Source organism: Accipiter gentilis, chromosome 9 (assembly GCF_929443795.1).
Source record: "Accipiter gentilis chromosome 9, bAccGen1.1, whole genome shotgun sequence".
Classification (NCBI taxonomy): domain Eukaryota; kingdom Metazoa; phylum Chordata; class Aves; order Accipitriformes; family Accipitridae; genus Astur; species Astur gentilis.
The window spans coordinates 26,964,033-26,985,840 of NC_064888.1; the positions used below are offsets into that span (position 1 = coordinate 26,964,033).

A 21,808-nucleotide genomic window follows, 5' to 3' on the forward strand; every position below is an offset into this window, starting at 1 on the left:
CCAGGGGTGCCGGCGGCGCGGGGGGGTGTGGGGGGGTTAGAGATCGCCCGGTCACCTGCCCTGAGGAGTCCCCCTCCCTCTCCCTCAGACCTGGCAGGGCACGGGCAGCCGCGGCTCCTCTCCCTCTCCCTCTCCCTCCGCGCTGGCGGAGCCCTGCGCCAGTGGGGGAAGGGTGTGGGGTGTGTGAACTCCGGGCGAAGGGACGCTCCCGTGCACGCTGCCTCTCCCCAGCCCCCGCTCCCCTCCGCGTGCCTCCCCCTCTGGTCACTGGGACTGATGAATTAATCATGATGTGGCTGCTGTTAATGCATTTATGTGGAGCGGGCTGTGCCACCGGCTCGAGGCGTAGCGCGGCGGGGTGAAGGCGTGAGGAGAGCGCCGGCCCCTCCGCTCCGCTCCGCTCCGCTCCGCGCCGCTCCCCTCCGCTCCGGCGGGGAGCCGCCGCCGCCAGCCGCGCGGAGCCGAGGCCCCGGCCGCACCGCTCTCCATGGCTCCGGAGGAGGTAAAGGGAGTCGGGACTCGCTCCCCGTTTCCCCGGCAGTCAGGGAAGAGGGCAGGGCTGGCGGGTGTGGAGGGGGCACGGCGGCGCTGGCAGGGCAGCTTTAACTTGCCGGGGGAGGGGGGGGGGGCGGGAGAAATGCGCCTGTTGGCGGGGGCGGCGGGGCGTGGGGGGGAGAGGGTGTTCGCCTTTCGTCGCGGAGGTTTCCCCCCCCAGATTCTGCCCGTGGTTTAAAAAATGCTCTCTTGGCATAACTCCGCGGGAGCCAGGCTCACTTTCATCGCCGCTGACGCTGTCAAAAACGTTGTGGCTTCAGCAGTACCAACAGCGAGCCCACTCCCTCCGCCGGGCTGCCGGGTCACCCGCTCCGAGTGAGAAATTAAACGCTGATAATCCATTAGCTTCATCTTCCCCGCTTACGCGAGAGTGATGAAGACTTGCTAATTAATTTACATACGAGGGAATGATCTCTGAGGGAAGGAAAAAATACCCCGTTGCACCTGCTCCGCCGAGACTTGTCATCTGAATCTGGAGGAGAGCTATAAATCATGTAAAGTGTTCGCGGTGGAGTCGGCTTCTGAGAGCCGTAGGATTATGTATCCAAATGCTGAATTTATATTTCCCACTAGGAAAAGACTGAAACTCAGGTCAGCTATAAACTACATCATTTCATTTAAAACTAAACTGTAGTTATTTATTGTAATTCTAGAGGGTGGCTTTCTTCTCTCCTGATTAAATAGAAAGTACCATTAGAGCATGTAGTAATGATTTACGCATTATAGCCTGAAATCTCTCGCAGAGTTGGAAGTGGTTAACAGTATAAGGATGATGCTTCAGAATCACGTATGTCCTCTTATTTTTGCTACACACGGAAGGATTGAGAATAACCAGGCTGTTGAATTTTACTTTCAGTTTTAGTCTGTGCAAACCCATATTTTCTGAGATATAGAATGGAGGAAACTTGGACTAGGGAGACCACAACTTCCACTGAAAAGGTTGACTTTCTCAACTGCGGCAACTAAAATCTGTGGGATGTCTGCTTTGATTATTTCCATCCTTTGAAAAAAACTTTTTAAATGTGATAAGCTACTTCCAGGAATTTAGCTTACTCCACCTAAGACATTCCTGACACTTGCCTGTTAAATGAGCTAAACAGGGGAGAACTACTCTTCAGTAAGATGTTTGTCTCTAGGGCTATTTATTCCTGTGGCAGGTATTTCTCCATAAATTAGGGAATGGGGGTTTTAGGCTCATAAGGTAGTGGTTTCATATTGTGGAAGTTATTAATACTTTAGTTTTACGACATCAGTGAATTTTCATATATCTGACTAGTTTTGTTGCTGGCAAAACTAGGCTGAGGTTTTGTCATTTCAGATAGAACTAATTTAGATTGGGGTTAATTGCCTTAGTAGCCTAACATATTTTTGATAATATTATTAAGTGGCAAATATTATTAAGTCCCAATTATGTAAAAATACTGCCTTCTGATTAAAAAGATGTTGTGTGTTATAGATGGAGACTGTACATCGCATTAAGCCATGTCATCAGAATGAGGGAATTAAGGAGCTTGTGTTCCTCAACAGCACATGTGATTTGCAAGTTTCATAAGTTGTGAGCTTATTGTAAAAGTGTGTGTATGTGTGTGGCAATAGAGGGCTATACTAGTAAAATAAACTCATAATAACCCAAAAATCTATGAGGTAAGCAAGAAGATATAAGCTAGGCTAACCACTCAATATGCTTACTTTGAAACCAAGCGTATATGCAGTAGTTTTCATACCACTGTTGTACAGCAACAAAATCAGGGAGCCAAAAATAAGCACAAGCCAGAAATAAAAAGACAAAAATTTAAAAGGAAACTAGTCAGAGGGGAAGAAAAATTTTGAAATGGAGTCTTTCTGTCAAATCCAAGACTACATGTCATTGTTGAACTAAGTCATACTCACATATACAGCAGTTTATGACATTTAAGGTGAAAGCCTTGGTTTAGTCTATAACAAACCAATTAAAAGAGATTCTGTTGAGGATTTGGTTTATCACAGAAAAAGAGATGGTAGAGGTGAAATGACAGTCAATAAAGGTGGACTTTGTTAGCTTTATCTTTGAACTTGGACAGGATAGCAATTTGTTTTCTTCTCTGATTCTTCTATCTCTAACTGGAAATGCTATCATGAACAGCCACCAAAGTGGCCAAAGTATATTAAGTGGTGGACAGTTATTGGTCTGAGATAGCACTGTAATAGAAATACGTTTTCTGTGTAACCAGCATTGTTCTGGCCAGTGCTTTGGCTACGTAGATCATACATGGATAACATGGAAGTTCTGAAAAATTAGGGGTTTGAACAATTTCTGTCATTGCTTAAGTTTCACTCCAGTGTACATTTTTAAATGAAATTTATGTTTGGCTGCCAAAGTGTGGATCAAGTTACATTGGAGAAGCATTTGCTTCTTTTCTAATCTAAAATGAAAAAATCATTTTTCAGCCAGAAGGAGGTAGGGAGATGTGTTTACAGTCATCTGACTTTATTGTGCATACAGTAATGACTTGACTGTGTTTGATACAATGGATTGTGGGCTTGGTGACTTCAATGAATGACAGACCCACCTACCTTTCCAACATCTGCAACAGGCTGAGCATGCTTTTTGTATCACAAAACCATAGTGCTGCATGTTTCTTGATGGACATAGCTTTGAAAGAAGCTGAATGGAGAAGAGTTAGCTGTCTGCAACATTGCTTAATATTCTCTTAATGCTATACAAATAACTATGTGGCAACTGGTCTGTACCTGTAGTCCTGTGAATATGCCCTCTCTATTTTCTGTAGCTGTTTTTTAATTACACACTGCCGTAAGAAAACTTTTGAATGCGTTGTTCAATGATTAACATAAAAAGTAGTATGTTACAAGGGGCGCTGGTAGCTGTATGTCCTAACAGAAGCTTATGTGAAGTTTTTGGATAGCAACATCAATGTGGAAAGGATAGGGCCAGCATTTGAGGCATGTGTGCGCAGAGTACAATCAAATTTCTTTTTTGGCTGGTTATATAGTAAGCAGGAATACATTAAACTGGCAAGGAGGACAAATATTTAATGAAAACCTAAAGAGGTAATATAATTTCAGTATGTTCGCAATGCACTGCTCTGTTTAGTTGCTGATTAAATCTTTTGATCTCAAGGAGAGCTTCTAGTCAGCTGCTTTGCTGCAACATTCCATAAAAATATGTAAACTAGAGGGGTAGGGGTTTAAGTCTTAAGACTGTTCTCTCTTAAAGATAAGAAATTGCATGTAGTCCTCTCATAGCCCCAGTTGAACTTTAGTGGAAATGGAGGGAACAAAAAGACTGGGAAGAGGGAGAGCAGAATAGGGAGCAGTTCTTCATCGTAGTAATTCAGGGCTGAAGAAAAGGCAACAATCTTATCTAATCTCAGCCATAAAGTCACCACAGTCTACCTTAAAGCTGGTTAAGTACTTTGTCCTGTTGCTCTTTCTGGAAAGATGTTTCAAAATCTCTCTCCTAATGCTTACTAACTTTCTTCGAACTCCCAGCCTAAATATATGCTTTGATTCCTAATTTTTAGTATCTCAATATTGTTATTTAAAACCAACTCCTTCCTTGGTGTGTAGCCCTCAATAAATTATAAACATTGATCATGTGCCTTTCTCAGCTTTTGTGAGCTAGGATCAAACAAGCAGAGCAAGCACCTTTTAGTCTGTCTCGTAAAACAGAATAAATAGGAAGATACAGAGCCTAGTAACTTGATTCTCCTGAATTCTGAACATACCTCACCTGCATCAAATACCTTGTACCTGAAGTGTTTCCTCAAATTCCTGAATAATAGTGCTAATGCTCCACTTGGTCTACTGAAAATACTTTATCAGATGTTGGTGAAGATCAAGTTTGATTTACAGGTATGCCAGGTTGGCTTAATCTTCTTGCAGTAAACTAGACATAGGTGTATGATTTCTCTTCTCCTGTTGCTCTCAAGTGATAAGACACCATGTAATCACAGAAATTCTGCTATTTGTAATCACATGGCTTTGAAGAGTTGCTAAATGTTTTCCCACTTCTAATATGCCTGTCCCAATGGTTCTCAATTTATTCTGTAAGTTAGCGAGAGCCTGCCCTGGATCAAGAGTGCTTCCTGTAACCAGTTTTTATCAAAACACTTATATTTTTTTTCAGATTCATAGACAGAAGATAAGGTGAGTCTGAAGAAAAATTTTAAATAAGTCCATTCAATATGTCACCATTAGTCAGTTTTATATTCACTTCATTTTTGTGTTACACCCTATCTTTTCCAACTCAGTAAATAATTGCTGGGTGAAACCATATCAAATTCTTTACTGAAATCTGGCGAGATTGGAGTCTGGATTTCCTTTGCCTTAATATTTGCTTTTCATAGTTAACTTACTTGCTCCAGACTAACATATCTTTTCAAAGTTATGTTGAAATTATCCTGATTTTTTTTTAATTGTCCTCCTTATTGTTAATTACCTTGTAATTGAAAAAACAGAAAACCCCAACTTTTCATACATTGAAGTCAGGATAACAATTGCCTAGGTCACTTGCTTCTTTCTTCTTACACCTAAGCACCATGTTTGCTGCTCTCCAATATACTCTCCACTTTGATCTAGCTTTTTTCTGCTACTCACTGTTTAAAAGGAGTAGTACCCTACAGATTTCTGCTGATGATACTAGGTCCTGTGTAAATTCCCTACCCTGTGGCCAATCCATTAATAATCCAGGGAGGAAGCATAATTTAATAGCTCAAAAGCCATTGTCATTGAGATCAGGGGACTGATCCAAACACTTTTATTTTTTAATACTTGGTTTAATTTCCTAGGTCAGCTTTGTGTCCCTATTGCTTCTTTCTTTACCCATTCCCCCCCTTACAACTACTGTCCATTCTGTTCAGCTACTCAGATGGTGTTCTCTTGAGACTTAACAAAAAAAACAAGAGAGAGGTGGAATATAGTGGGATTTTCATGACATGGGCAACACTTGAAAATTAAGTTATTGAATTACTACTGAAAATGTACTATAGAAGTGGAAAGTAGTAATTGTGACTGTATAATTCAAATTTACTTAGGTTATTCTGTTAAATAACAGACTGACCTATGTTTGTGATCAGTAAATTTGTTGAAATTTATATATATAAAGATATTCTAATCCCCTAGATATCACTTTGGGAAGACAGCTAGTTCATGTGGCTCCACAGAAGAAAATTGTCTTGCTTTTGAAAGGACTTTGAAACCCTTTTCTCAGTTTTATGTCCAAGTTTCCTTGACCTCAACAGTGAAGAATCTCTCCAGGATTCTGTTTTTTGCTGGTTTGTCTGTCTATTCTTTGTAGACTTTTCTTGTCTGTTAAAGCGGGTTCCTATTTTCAATCCAGTCCTTATTTCTACTGGTATCTGTGAAACAAATGACAGTTACCAGAGCTTTATCAGTCTTTCTGCTGCTTACAAAGTTTTGAATGGAAACTGTGGAATTGACCAGAATCTCTTGCTAATGTTGCTGCAGGACTGCACCTCTGTCTGTAGCCTCAAAAAGCCATTACCCTTTTATGCATATTTAGAAGTTTCCAGTTATTAATGTAAGAATCTATTCTGTTCAAATATTGAAGAAATTTCTATAGGGAAAAAGATCAGTTAAGCCCTTTTGGCTAAAACTAACAAATAGATGTTTCTAACTGAAATATGAAGTAAGTGGAAAAGCTACTAACAGGACATATGTGCTGCATTGGCTTGAATAACTTGACCTGGAATAAGAATATGGGTACATTTCATTAATTAAGTTAAAGTGTGGTTTTGAAACAACTGTATTTTTAAAATGTTTCATTTTTTAACCTATAAATAGTATTTTGCATTAATCTTACTTTTATTGCTTTTTGACATTGCAACTTTTTTTTTAAACCTTTCACTAGTGTTGATTTTGCTTAATCCCCAAAATGTAACAACATTTCCATGGAAATATGATGGTGTAGTATTACTCTTACTTCATACTTAAAATTTTTAATTGTAGATAAGAAAGCAGAGTATGTCATATAAGTGATACATTGAAAGTTCAGGATAGGATGTTAACATTATCATGATAAATAGCAGTAGTTTGCCTTTATATATGTAATGCAGCTGCTTACACAAAAGATCACATGGATATATAGCCACAGAATCACAGAACTGGAGAAGGTAGAGGGGATCTCTGGAGATCATCTGGTCCAATCTGCCTGCTCAGAACAGGGTCACCTAGAGCATGTTGCCAATAGCTATCTCCAGTTGGGTTTTGAGTATCTCCAGGGATGGATACTTTACAGCCTCATTAGGCAAGCTGTTTAAGTGTTAGACAACCCTCATATGAAAAATGTTCCTTCTTGTGTTCAAATGGAATTTCTTGTATTTTTGTTTACACCTTCTACCTCTTTTCCTTTCACTGTATAGTACTGAGAAGAGTCTGGCTGTGTCTTCTTATACATACTGATTAGATCCCTCCTGAGCCTTCTCCAGGCTAGAGAGTCCCAGCCTCTCTTCATATGACAGATATTCCAATCTCCTTATTGTCTCTGTGGCCTTTTAATGGATGCATACCAGTGTGTCCATGTCCTTCCTGTACGGGGGAGCCCAGAACTGGACACAGCACTCCAGATGTGACTTTACTGGTGCTGAGGGGAAGGATCACCTCTCTCAGGCTCCTGGCAGTGCTTTTCCTAATGCAGCTCAGGAGGGTGTTGTTAGCCTTCATTGCTGCAAGGGCACTTTGCTGGCTCATGTTCAACTTCTTGTCCACCAGGACCTCCCACGTCCTTTTCTGCCCAGTTGCTTTCCATCTGGTGGGTCCCTAGCCTTTTACTAGTGCATGGGGTTATTCTTCTCTGGGTGAGGAATGTGCATTTCCTTTTGCTGAACTTCATTTCTCCAGCCTGTTGAGGTCCCTCTGAATGGCAGGACAACTACTCCCAATTCCGTATGGTCTGCCAACTTGCTGAGGGTGCGCTTAATCCCATTATTTAGGTCATTAATGACAATGTTAAACTGCATTGGCCCCAATATCAACCCTTTGGGGTACACCATTAGTAACTGGCCCAGCTGTGTTAGTAACTGAATTAGTAACTCCAGCTGAGTTTTGTGGCACTGATCACAATCCTCTGAGCCCAGCAGTTCCACCAGTTTTCATTTCATCTTGCTTCCATACTTCATCAGTAATAATGTAGATTACTACTGCAGTGTGGCCAGAATAATTAACAGATAAAAATGTCTTTTCATCGTCCTTCTTTGTTCTGATTTAATAGCAGTGGCACATGTGTGTACACACACACTAATTGACAGTTGTCCTTGTGTCTATGTTTTAGTGTATGAACATGAATTACCCATACCATGTTTGACACAGGAAAGATAGTATTATTTTATATGTCATGCAGACACTGCATTTTTTTGCATTAAATTTATTTCACCTCCTCATTTTTAAGGGAGAAGGACCCTCTGGGCTTGATACAGTTATGAAGATTTTGAAATGTCTTGAAATTGATTATGAAATGGGGGTGAATTAATCAGGCTATGGCTGAAGTTCATGAAGCCTGAATGGCCTTTCATTCAGCTGAAGCTATTGTGCAACTTATGTTAGAAAAATGCAAGGGCTTTTAAATATATGCTTGCTTCAGATGGCCAAAAAAGCCTGAGAAAAATTGCATCTGTATTCCACATTTGCTCTTGCTATGCCACACTCACTTCCTTTGCCAGCAGCAGCAAGCAGAAGAGATACTGGACTGCCCTCATTGTAAGCAAAGCTTAAGATTTCCAGGGTGATACTCAGTCCTCTGTTTAAGCTTGGTCTAGCATCAAGCTTTGTCTCAGGAAAATATTCAATATTGCTTGAACAGAAGGAGTTTTCTGTTGGCTTATCAAGTCACTGGTGCATTTGCTTTTAGCTAAAAAGCTGTGTTTTCTTTGTGTGTGCATGCATAGAAGAATGGGGAGAAGGAACCTTTTCATCAAAATGAAAGCTTTCCAGTTACAGAATACTGCAAAAGGTAGTACTTAAAATACTGAAACTGCTGATTCTCTTTTTTCTCCTTGAAATGAAGGTACAGTGTCCTAGGGACACAGCGATGAGCTAACTATACTTTCAACTAATTCCTTGACACTGATTTTGAGAAGCAATCTAGTCTTTGCAGTTTGATTCTGAATTCACGTCCTGTAGGAACTCCATTAGAAAAATGGAAGAATTTTACTTCTCTGTGTGATGCTGAGGCATCTCAGGGTGCCTCCAGAATTTGGAGAGAAATGGCTCTTGGCATCTAAGCTGCAGTAAACAGGTAGGAATCAAAAAAGTGCTAATGGCCACCTGTGCAAGTATGCAGCTCTAGCCTTTATTTCCAAAATCAATATAAATGTGTAGGCTCATTATCTGAATTTCAGAAAAATAATTGGGGTTTTTTTCTTCTTTTTGTTGATGTCTAAAATTTCCTGTTAATGCTGTACATCTGTTTAACTTGGAAAGGCAAAGCAAATCCTTTTCAGCTGGTGCTATAAAAGATGCAGATACAGTTATTAGGTAAAATGTTACACATTACCTGCAGAACAATGGAGAAAATTATTTAATATTTTTCCCTACTATGATTCTTCAGATTGCTAACCAACCACTTTGTATATTACATTTAAGCCTCTGCAAGTAGTCTTACCTTTTTGTTTAAAGGGAAAAAAAGATGCCTAATTAAACTTTGTATAAACTGCAAACAGAAGACTTTCCTTTTTTTGCAGGGATCAACTGTAGAAAAATGTGTTCCAAGATTGTATTTATTTACAATGGGATCTTAGTTGATATCTGAAAAAAAATTGAAGCAAGGTAATAGGGAGATAGATTGCGTTGATAAATGGCAAAATATCAGTTAGTAGAGACATGAGTGAATAAAGTAATCCAAATACCAAGCTTAATTTTTTAGTTTGTGGTTGGAGAGAAACTGGGCTACTTCTGTCCTTGTCATAACTTAGCATTTATATAGTGCTTACTAGGTACAAAACTCTTTATAGATATGAATGATGATCATTGCACCCTCTGAAGCAGGTAGGTGATTTTCCACAAATGAACAGTATAGGGCCAATATATTTTAGACCTAGAAATCTGATAGGAGTTTGAATATTGATATACATTTGTCTGAAGTGTGTAAAGGGCAGAAATCAGCTCCTAGAAGATAGGCTTTCATTTTTAAGGAACAAAAATACAGGGTTTAATTCTGAACACTTGAATAACATCATGTCTCTGATAATGGAGTCTAGTCAGATGTAGTTTTTCCCGAATTAATGTGTTGGCTATTATACAGAACAATTTTTTAAAGGTTCATACAGAACAGAGCTTTAATTTACAAAGATTATGTCAGTTTTAGCTTCCATTTTTGTGGAAAGGTGGTTACGCATGGAAAGGGGGAGCTTGTCTTTCCTGTCTCCACCCGCCTTGGTTGACAGACTTTCCCTCCAGCAATCAGTTGACAGCAATCAGTTTGAGGATTATTTCTGAAAGGAAAAGGTTTACAGCTTTACTTCAACAGTAAGATTAAAAAGAAAGTAGCTGTCATCTATTTCCGTGGCTTAACTAGTTCAAATCATAGCCATTAAAATGCCATATTACTCAACTAAGCTGTTCTGTGCATTTTATACAGGAAGCATTAAATTAAAGGGGGTCAGGCCTTGCAAACAACAGTTTGTAACACAAAATACAAAAAATTAAATTTTGACTGGAACTTCAGAATTTGTTATTTATTGTTTCTAGATAAACTAATTCTTAAAAATAAGCCTTACACAGATATTGTAATGAAATATTGTATCTTGTGACCTTGTCATATATGAAGGAAATGTAGATAATTCTCAGGATAAAAAAGTTCATGTCTTATAACAGCCAGATTCTCACGTATCTTCCAGACTTGCCTCACATTAATTCCCACACCACCATGTTTCCCATTGTACCATTATGAAGGAAAGTACTGTCAAGTTTTAAGATGGAAAATAATTTGCAGTTGTCAACTTTGACGCTTTCTAGTGATAGATTCCTAAGATGCAGTATGAAAATAAGCATTTAAGATATTTTTTTCTAGGTTGCAAAAGTTGGATATCTTTTAGACCTAATCCCCAAACATTAGGTTCTGTCATTCTTGGAAAGATGCGACTCTGCTTCTTTTGTAAAACATGCTACCTTTAGTTTATTCTGTAAATAAATAGCTCAGTTTAGTTAGATGGTATTTTGTTGTGGGTTTTTTAATCTGTTTACTTAATGTACAGAACTTCATTTTACAGCTTTGATTTCTATACTGTTAAATGTTGACTCTTCCAGTAGTTTTGGTAATCTGTGCATCACTGATTTTCTGGCCGTGATATTTTTTCCTCCTCTCCTGTAGTAGACTAATGAAATACCCTTACAATGCGTAGACTTTTTTTGTGCTTCTAGGGTTTTCTAAATTCAAAATCTGACATGTGCACTGGAGAATGAAGAAAAAGAAAAGGCTTGTTATTTTCATACTCTACTGCATTCTTATGTTAGCTCCAAGTTTCTGGATCCTAAAGTAACATCCATGCCTGTACACTGCAAAAAATCCTGAGAGATTAGGCCTCTTTAGCAGGTTAGAGAGCTGAATGTTTTTGTTGTTTTCACCCTTTTTTTAATCTGCCCTCAGAAAAAGTATGGAAGTTTAAGACATTTATTTAAATACTTGATGGCTGGCTTTTTATCCTTGCACTTTATCTCCTGTATCCTGATAGCATAAATACTGGCAGTGATAGAAAACAGGAATTTCAAAACTAAATTAATCTTGAAAAGAGGACTGTTATGATAATTACATATGGTGTTTTAGAAAATGGAAATAATATAAATCTTCACTAAAGAGTTGTTCTTCAAAGGCAGGTAATCAGGTATTCAGAAAAGACCATTGTATCTCTTTTCTTTTTAATCCTTGTGTGGTCATATGCACAGAATATTGTGCTTTAATACTCCAAGGAGTTGCTCTACTTTGCTTCTATAATGAAGCAGTTTCCTTTAATCAAATGGAAGCCAATACAAATACACAGGCATCGAACATAGCTCTATATTGCCCGCTGGGAGATACTTAAATTTGTGCTAGCTTGCACTGGAAGGAAATGCTGTTAAAGCATTTTGTTTTGTTTCTGCAAAAACTCTAATATTCAGAGTGTAAAATTTCCATTAAAAAAAAATCAAATAGTATCATATATACTGATTAAGGTTATTAACTGTTTGGCCAATTATAGGATAATACTATACATGTTTTAACATGTTACTCCTGTACAAGCAGATCATTACTTTATACTGTAGATAAAGAAATATGGGCTGCTCTGCTGTTTCTAATTTACTTTTGTGATCCTAAGGTATTCTTATTTATTAAATGGAAATAATCATTTGTGTATATATATGTGAGGAAGGAAATAACTTTCTAGGTCTTAAATTGCAAGTACTTGTTTTGATGGAGGTGATTTTGCATTTATCTATAAAAGATTCCTTGGTTAAAAGGTTCAGAGAAAGAAGAATTTTGGGATTGCTGAGTAATTTTTAAAAATTATGAATCAAAAAATACCAATTGTCTCTGCATATAGCTTATTATATATGCATTAGTATTTTGACCCATTCTCTGATTGTGCAGTCATGTGCTGTTGGTCCTGGTCCCATGAAATGTGTTCATTGTGTACAGTTAATAATAGCCAGATACTTTATAATTTTTCATTTCTAGATTTTAATGAGGATAATAAGATTATAACAATGTTTATTTTTACAATCTTATTATAATCTTATTTTTTTAAAGAGATGGAGCAACCAAAGCATACACAGTGAGTTGTTATATAGGAAGCTTTGGGTAAGACTTAGAATTAAGTTTTTGTTTTGTAGGTATTGAATGAGATGTACAATATGGGTCTTCACTGAATAGTATACCTCATGTACAGTGGTTTAAACCTACTGCAGTGTGTAATTGAGCTGAGCTTGTTTTTACCACTTAAAAATGTACTTACATGACGCATGAAGGAATCTAAGGTGTCAGTGTAGGGTTGGTCAGAAACTTTTGGAGGGGATGTATCTGTTGACACACTACTTCAGCTTACTATTTCCTGAGAAAGTATTAATTCTGTCTAATAGAATTAATGTCTTTCCTACTCCTAACTGACTTTAAGGGAACTACAGGTCCCAGGAATCCCAGTTGTAAGGCAGCACTTACCATGCTGGCAGCAGGAAGTCTGTATAGCTAGGGGAGTTTGTTTCACCTAACTTGATGGAAAATCTCTTTTAACAAAGAGCTTGGGGAAAACTTCTTTCCCCTTCTCCAAATTATCTAAGAAATTTTGATTCTTAAGTGGAATAATTTCTTGTACTACTGAAGCTTCAGAATTCCTCAGAACACAAATTCTACCTTCCAGTTAGCTAAGTATCCAAGTGTAAAATACCTCTATCTTGACCTCTTGATGTCTAACTTATTCTAATTTTGATGCTGAGTAAATACCTACTTAGCTGTTTAATGTGGGGTGGCTCTGAAAAGTGAATATTGAATATTGCAATCTAATTTGTAAGGACATAAGGAAAACATTTTGCCTATTTGAAATTTTATGAATTGGTACCTTTTTATTTTATGTCAAAGGAATGCGTTTAGGAAGTCTGAGTGAGATGGGAAGGGCTATAAGTGGTTTTCCCCCCAAATAACTAGACAATCCTTTCTAAGGCCCATTCAGCGTTATTCAGACAGGTACAGCAGAAGGTCCCACCCACTTCTTTGCTAATGATAAGGTTCTTCTTCCTTACTTTAATATATAATGCAGGTCTTTTTGTTTTAGAAGATGCTTTATTCTGTGCTGAAGAGGGAGGAACATTCAGTGTAATTTAGTCACATTTTCTTTTTAGTTTCAGTTTTTATGTTTCTTATTAGTTCTGATTTCTTGTTCATTTGCTGTTTCCTGTTGTTTGTTGTTAAGTGTAATCAATATCTAGTGCAGACTTCTTTTTATACAGTCTATTTTTTCAGATTTTAAGTTCTTTGTGTTTCCTTAATGCATATTTCTGCTTTATTTTTCTGGCTTCTCTGGGTTTTTTTGTGGGTTTGGCGGGGCGGGGAGCGGGCTTGGTGGGTTTTTTGTTTTAATTTTTTAAAATTTTATTATCCTCACACTTGCTTTCCAGTTCTGTTTTTGCTCTCTGCTTGTCATTCTCCACCATCTTCAAGTCTGCCAGATCTGGTTTTATGAGTTCTGAAATGAAACCTCAAATCCTGTTGAACTGCAGGTTTTGATTAGTGCTGCTTGGGATGGAAATTTCTTCTGAAATGTTTCTCAGTAGATGACACCAGTTTGCCAACACTCTGCCTGTTCACCTGTATTTTGACAAAATCAATAATTCAGTGGTTTGGGTGCCCACCTGGTATCTGTATTGCAGTAAATTAGGTAGAATCAGGGCTTTGTCTTGCCACAATTTGCTTATACATTGCACTGGGTACTTTTTTTTATTTTTTTTTTTAATTTAATGTTGAGAAACTTGTCTTTACTATGGTGCAAGAGAAACTGTAGAGTATAGCAGTATAGCATCGTATTTCTTGGTGAACAAATCTTTGGTTGACCACCTTTAGATGTAAATGAACTTTGAATTTGGGACATTTTTGTCAATCTTAAAGTAAACAATTTTGGAAGTAACTGTGTGCCAAAAGATATAGATGCCTGTAGTTCATTTTTTTCTGAAACTATGTTCAGTGTTATCATTCACTTCTGGGTAGTAGCTACTGGCTATGACAGTGATATATAATTTAGTAGCACAGCATATGCAAGCACAGGACTCATTCAGGATTTGAAACCTGGATTGTCTCCTATGTGCTTTTGAATCCACATCTTCTACCTGCTGGGAGAGTATCCACACAGTTCATAGAATGTTTTGTGGTAGAATGTTGGATTTGGACCTTTACACTGAAACTTATTATTTTAAATATTAACGAGATGGAGAATACAGCCATAGTGCCCATATCCGTCCCCTGAAGAAGTGGACTGCACCACAGATCTTGCTGTCTTTAAGGGCAGTTGCCTCAGAGACAATTTCACCTTTGATCTTGGGTTAGTTAGTTAATGCCTACGAAGTGAAATATTTTCCCAAAATAAGTGAGGAATGGACCTTGTTTTCCTGATGTTCCTCCAGCATCTGAAGATGGATGGGCAGGTATAGTGGAAGGTTTATGTTCAGATCCCTCCAGGCAATACAGTTGTTCTTGGCTTCCCATTGTCTCCTGAATGCCTTCGGTGGGAGTTGGAGAAGAATGGTGTCATTGACATTACCCAAGAAGCTAGGAGAGCTGTGCTAATGTGTGCCAAAAGCATCCAAGAGAGAAAGAAGGCTGTGTGGTGTCTGGTTCCTTAAGTTCCTTGGACAAATGGGGTTGCAATGCAAGAGCTGGAAATCACCTGATTTGCTGTAACGTGCTATTTGGGGAACAGACCTGGGAAGTATTTAGATGGCAACAAAGCTGTCTATTTAGTAGAGTACACTTGAGTGAAGTAAAGAACAGATTTGAGTGTCCAACGGTGCTACTACCAGCGCAGTCTCAGAACTGGCTAGTAACTTTGGATGCTCTCAGTTTTGTTCTACCAAATGGTATATTTTAAAAAAAACTATTTATGGAAAACTAATATTTAATGTTTCTGAAATTTACATTGATTTTAAAGGAGTCAATTTTTCAAATTCTGACTTCATGCTTAAAGAATCTAGTCCTATATATTAATGTACTTTAATATATGTTCACAATGCTTTTTCATAGACTTGCTTCTAAGTAAACAGAATAAATTACTCCAATGATGTTTTTCCTCTTGTTTTTCACCAAAGTCAGGTAATAGACCTTCTTTACATTAGTAATTGAAACACAGTGGGTTTTAATTGTCAGATTTCACCAGATACTTTAGGACAAGTACTTGCAGACATAACATTAGTTCTGCTGAAATCCGTAGAGCTGTATGTGGTTGAAGTTACAGTTGCTTAAATTGAGCTTGCATTGTGTACTTTTGAATGTGGTGTTTGTTTAATATTGGAGTACATTCTGTATATTTGATTAATAGTTAAGTGAGACAAACATTTTTTTAAAAAAAGCCCATGGCATATCAAATTTTGAAAGGGACCTCAGCAGAAGAAAGGCGATATATTGAAATGTATTTTTTTCAGTTTAAGAATGTTTTAAGGAGCTGGCATAGGGAAAACTGTTAATTACTGTTAGGTGATATTTGGATTGTGATATTGAAATAAAAGCTTCCTACTTTGCAAATTATGCTAAATTGGGAAAAACAATACAGTCATATTTTGTACAAAAGAACTTAGATTAGTTAAAAGTATTCAGGCAAATGACTGTCAGATGTAGTTAAATGCAGATATGTAATATTACTCTGGGGCAAGATTAAAATGGAGGGTATCTACTGAATGGAAAAATCTTGGAGTGTGCTGATCAGCAGAGGGATAGAAAGACCTGTTAGAAGAATACCTGCTGTATAAAGCACTGTTTCAGTACAGCTGTTCTGTAGCTGGGGAAAAAGAAAAGTGAGAGTTATATGCATAAATAAATTGAAGTCATGTTTGTTAACTCGTATATACATGGGAGCATTCAAAGTTAAACTGAACTAAACATTTTTATTTATATCATATTAAGTCAATAGGTACATAACACTTCTTCCTTGTCTCCATTCAGTGTATTCACTGAATGGCCATTTTATTTCTTAAGAAATATGTGTACACATGGATCAATATATTTTGCATTTCATTTGGTTTAATATTCCTGAGTTTTCTTATATTGATGTGACCTCAAATCCTATCTGTGTGCGTTTGTCTGAGAATAGTTACTTTGTGTGCTCAAGTCATAGATTCACATTATCTCCCAGTGAAAATGCAGACAGGTTAAAAATACTGTTGTACCTTCTTGCCAAACAGCAGACTTAACCTGCTGCATCTGAAACTGTTATTTTGAAGACAATAGTAGAGAGTAAATGGAATACAATAAAAAATTTGATGTACTGTTCTTTCTGGGGGGAGCAAAGAGTATGAAACATGTTGAACAATAGGGTGGAAAGATAGATGTCCATGTTTTAATGGAGTCTAGGTAAGAGAAATGTCTGGGATTAATCCAGTGATGAATTAGGTGCTATCCTACTCTCATAGACTGTGCTCATTGGACTTGTTATTATGTGGTAATCCGGTTTCTCCATATGACACCAATATAAAAGAAGACTGTTTTTGCCTACAGAGCCCAGTGGCATCCATTTTCCTGCCCGCCTCTCTTTCTTACAGACCAAAAAGTGATTGTACATTGCACTCCATTTCTAAGTATGGCCTTCTTTGCCCTTCACCAGATTCCGCATTTGGTGCCCAAAACACAAGAACTGAGAGTCTGTTTTGCATCTACTGGGCTTGATATTATTGGTGAATCAAAAAGATGGGGCTCAGATTGGCTGTCAGTGAAAAAGCTGAGCTTTCTGCAGTGAATCAAGAGTTGGCTAGCAGCTGTGTGTGTAAGGGCTCAACTGTAGAGCCTTGTTGTGGAAAGCTAGTGTTTTATCATCCATATAATTGGTGTCTGAAATCCATCTGCAGCCATGTGTCGACAGATAGCTGAGGTTAGAAATTAACAGTCTCTAGCAGTGATAGCCAATTCCTGGAGAAAAACATAGATGCTGTAAGAATGTGATAATGCTGTAGTGCTGATGTTGAACCAGTGTTAGAAGTCAGGAGGAAGGAGGGAGCCTTAAGCCAAGGTTTTAGTCCCAGAACCTTGGCCAAATTCTAGTTTAAATATATGCTGTCTGCCTACCCTGACTGTCTTACTTTGAGGATAGTGTAGGGTGAAAAAAAGAAATTGTAAAATGTCCATGGTGCAAAGGAGCAGTTTTAACTCTGGCATTATAAAATCCGAGACACCCAAAATTAACTTTGTGAAGTTAATCTTGCATGCCCCCCATAGTCAGTTCTTTCACATTAGAAAGTGGTGGGGGTTTGGCTGTGGCAGATGCTCATCTTTTTCCCTGTTCTTCATTTGTGGTCATCTTAAATGAATTCTGTGTTCAGTCATTTCTGAGGCTAGTGTAAAGAAGTAACATCTGTTCAGCTTGAAATTCTTGCTATTTGCTTTTAAATAAAATAGCCATTTCCCTTTTATCCCTCCCCCCTTTTTGTTTTTTTCTTGGTGACAACAATGGTGAATGTTTTTTTCATGGAAGACAGACTGCATGCCCTAAACGTCACCCTGACATTCTAGTTCTTAAATTGAAACCTTTGGGTTTAGGTTTTTATATATCATCTTGGTGTATATGCTGTCCTTCCTCTCTATTTGTCAGAAAGATTAATGTGAGAGTAGAGTATTAGCATAGCACAGCACAGGATTGTATTAGCTAGTTCTTGTCTCTCTAGAAAGGACCCCTATTCCTTTATTGTATGTTTTGTTTGAATTTGTTGACAGTAAGAGTAGGCTCCCACTGAAGGAAAAAAATATCTCTTTGGAAAGCTAACAAAGGAACAATTCCATATAACAGAAGTGTCACAGAAGAGTGGTTATAGTTTTCGTTGCTTGCACCTTTAGAGTAAAAAGCAGAAACGGATCCAGTAATTTAGTGCAATTCTTGGGTACTACAATCACAGTAGTTGAGAGTAGCTGCATAAGTGGACAATCAGGAAAATCGTAAAAGCACTTTAGTATTTAAGGGTGTATACTGTTTGAATTCTTCCCTGAAGAAGCATGGGGTCACTATTTTTCACACTTAGGTAGGATGACAGACTAATTTAAACACTATTTGTAACAATGCTAACTGAGGCTGGTGAGCCACTGCCTTTCATTTAAAAAGCACAAAACCAAAGGTATGTCACTCAGTAAAGTAACAGTAGATGTAGCTGAGGGGTTTTGCTGAATAATTCTTAGGAGAAATAAGGAAATGACACAAAGGTGAAAATGAGCCAAATGCTCATGACCTTGCATAAATGACTTGGCATAAACGAAAAGTGTGAATTCAGACACTGCTTTGTGAGAGCTCTTTAGATGGAATGGTAGATGAAGATGAGTAGTAAGGAAGAGAAAACAATTGCCTACTTGTGATTTGTCATGCTAAGAAAAGTGGAACTTAAACACTCTCTGTAAATAAGCAAGATTGCATCAGAACCAAGTTCTATCATCTATTTCTTTCCTTAATCAGAAGAAACCTTGAGAACACTGTAATTTTGTGTAGCTGTTTAGGTCAGCTGTAGTCGAGCTGATCCCACTTTTAGCAAGAACCAACTCTTTCCCTGCTGAAATAACCAAGATAAGAATGGAAAAAAGTTCATCATGCTTTGAAGCATTCCATCTCTGATCTGAGTAATTGTCCCAAGGGATCTCTAGAGAACTTCAGTTTTCTCATTTATTTTTTTAGAGCACCAGCAGCACTTTAGTCCATTGGGGAAGCAGTTATTAAATCTGCAGAGTGCACTCTAACTCACTTTTGAAAGACTTGCACCTGCTTCCATTGAAATGTCAGAGAAGCCAGCCTAGGTATTGGATGGGAAAGGACTGAATGTGCCTCTTACATATGACTGGTTACACAACTGCTCAGTAACAAGAACTATATTGTCAAAAAAAAAAATCTTAGTCATGTTGAAACTGGGAAGAGATTAATTCTTCCAGAATGGGATGTTGGTTTTTTATGTTGTTCTATAAACGTAGATAATTTTGAAGCTGTGGGTAATATGATCTTTTATCTAAGCTGGCTTAAAAATAGGAGAGTCTGTAATCTACAGCATAGGTAATGTGCAAGATAACGATGTGCGTCTACTAAAAATGTTGTTTCCTGTACCATTTTGACTCTTACTGTATGTGTGGGTACTTGGAACTTATTACAGAATTAGCATTTAACATCTATTTATCTTACCTCTACTGTAAGACCCTTTTTCCTATTCCCATACAGTTCTTATAGGAGTGCGTTGTGGTCATACTGTGTGTATTTCCATAACATAGATATTGGGTGTTCTGGTTGGATTTTTTTTTGTTTAATAGCAGTAGAGCTAGCTTAGACCTTATTCAGTTCCTTAAAAATAAATTGTGAATACTTCTGTCATAGATTATAGGCTTGTACAATAATTCAGGTTGGAAGAGACCTCAGGAGGTTATCTTGGTCCAGCCCTCGGCTCAAAACAGGGTCAGTGTTGAAGTCCAGCCAGGGTACTCAGGGTTTTCCCAGTTTGGTCTTGAAAATGTCTGAGGACAGAGACTGTACTACCTCTTGGGGCAACCTGTTCCAATGTCTGACTGTCCTGATCATAAAAAGACTTTTCCTTATATGCAGTCAGAATCTCTCATATTTCAGCTTACATCTGTTATCTTGTGTCCTCCCACCATGCAACGCTATGAAGAGCCTGGCTCCACTGTTGTGATGACCTCCTTGTAGGCAAGCTCCTTTGTTGTTAATAGTAACATTATAGATGTTTAAGTACTCTGTCTCACTTAGAAGACTGGCTTTCTTTTTTGTGGTTCTGATACCAAAAAAGTATTGGAGGCAATTCATCCTATGTGTCTAATCTTCTCTGTCACAGATATGGGTGCTTGAACAGAAGGCTTGGGGAGACCTTATCAGAGTTCATAAATATCTCATTGGAGAGTGCAAAGATGAACCCATACTCTTCTCAGTGGTGCCCAGTGGCAAAATAAGAGACAATGGGCATAAATTGAAACACATGAATTCCATCTGAACAAAAAACAGTTTTTTACTGTGAGGGAGGTCTAGAGTGGGAGGTTTTGGGGTTGGGTTTGGTTTTTTTATTATTTGGAAATATCTCAAATCTCATAAAGATAAGTAAGTTTTACATGATGATAGAGATGAGAAGCAAGTTATTGGAAGCCAACTGAACAATAGCTAAAATACTGTTGGATGAAAATGATTTTTTAAACCATATGTTCTTAATTAATTGCCTTTTATTTTGAAGCATGTATCTGTTGAAACGCGAGTAAAAGATCTTGATGTTCTTGTTTCCTTCTGTGAATGCACTAGGTCTAATTACTTCAGTAAAGTTAAGCATTTCAGTAAAACCTGTTGGTTATGTCTCCAATCAGTTCCTATTGTTCCAGTAGGAAAAAAGGTAAAGTATTCTGAGTCATCATATAACCAAAAATTATTCTTGTTTTTTGATTACATATCTGTCAGATTTTATAAGGCAAGTACGGCAAGTAGAAGTTTATTCTGTTAGGTGTACAAATCAAAACAGACTTTTCTTTTTTTTAAGATAACTATTCAGTTTTAGCCTGAGCTAAATTTTCCACAGAATAAAGTAATTTGAAAATGCACTCAGATTTTTAGAAGTGTTCTAAGATATAAGGCTTGTAACTGAAGATATTCAGAATTACAGATTAATTACTAAATTGCAAAAGTAGTGTGTATTGAGGGATTGCCAAACATTTCTAAGATGGTGTTTTAAGTCCTTTATTTGCAGGCAAGCGTGTATCCTGAAGTATCAACATTCTGTGCTGCTATTACTACTGTGATTCAGCACTAATGCACTAATTCATCTAGAAGGAAAATTTCCGGAAGATGGTCTGACTGGAGCCAGTGCTTTTGTTGTGCATACACCATCCTTCCATGCTGCTTTGATCAGCCAGAACTCAAGCACAGAATCTGTCACCTGTGTTAGACTCCTGCACAACACAAAGCATGAGATGTAAAGGAAAAAAACTACAGTGTAAAAGTAAGCATCAGAATTAAAACTTCTGACCACAGGGAAGATGTTTGTACTGTTTCACTCTGTACACAAGCAGAAGATGCCTGCAGGAAGTAAGGTGTACAGAAATTAGTCTTTTTTTTCCCCAAAAAATGTTTCTACTGCATTTCCTGATTTTAGGTGTTTCTTAATTCACTCGATCATCAGAATTCATTGTGGACATCTTATACAGAAATTTAATCAACTTATGCTTTATTATTCATGTCCAGTGTTGCTTGCACTCAAAAAAGAAGAGTTTGTTGCTTATGTCAATTGGAAAAGCCTATTTTGCCATTGCTCAGAGAGTCTTTGGTCAGATCATAGATTGAGATTAGGGTCTTGGGCAAAATCCTGACATTACTACCAGACCCAAGATCATTGGCACAAATCCTAATGATCTTGTCAACCTAAGCAACTCAATCAGAAGCTTAGGAAGAAAATTTCCTGTGATACAGGAGAGTGACAGAGAACTCAAGATAATAATTGACTAAAATGAAGTAGTGCTTTTCAGAGTGGGAAACACAGTGATGTTGCAAGAGACACAAATAGTTGCCTGAGATGCAGGCAACACTAGGAAGTCTTGGCAGCAACAACAGTAGGCTGGGAT

At 37.9% G+C, this 21,808-nt stretch overlaps 1 protein-coding gene across 4 annotated transcripts in view; it reads left to right on the top strand.

Moving 5' to 3' along the window:
* The first annotated feature begins 218 nt into the window (after positions 1 to 218).
* The window catches only part of LOC126042813 (heparan sulfate glucosamine 3-O-sulfotransferase 1-like), a 57,953-nt gene continuing 36,363 nt past the window's right edge, over positions 219 to 21,808 (top strand). For 3 of the 4 annotated variants that reach the window (XR_007507296.1, XM_049810497.1, XM_049810498.1), the window contains exon 1: positions 868 to 1,146. The gene's annotated coding sequence lies outside the window, so the exon portion shown is untranslated. Of the gene's footprint in view, positions 503 to 867; positions 1,147 to 21,808 lie in introns of those variants that run through there. The other variant, XM_049810496.1, reaches the window with a different exon arrangement.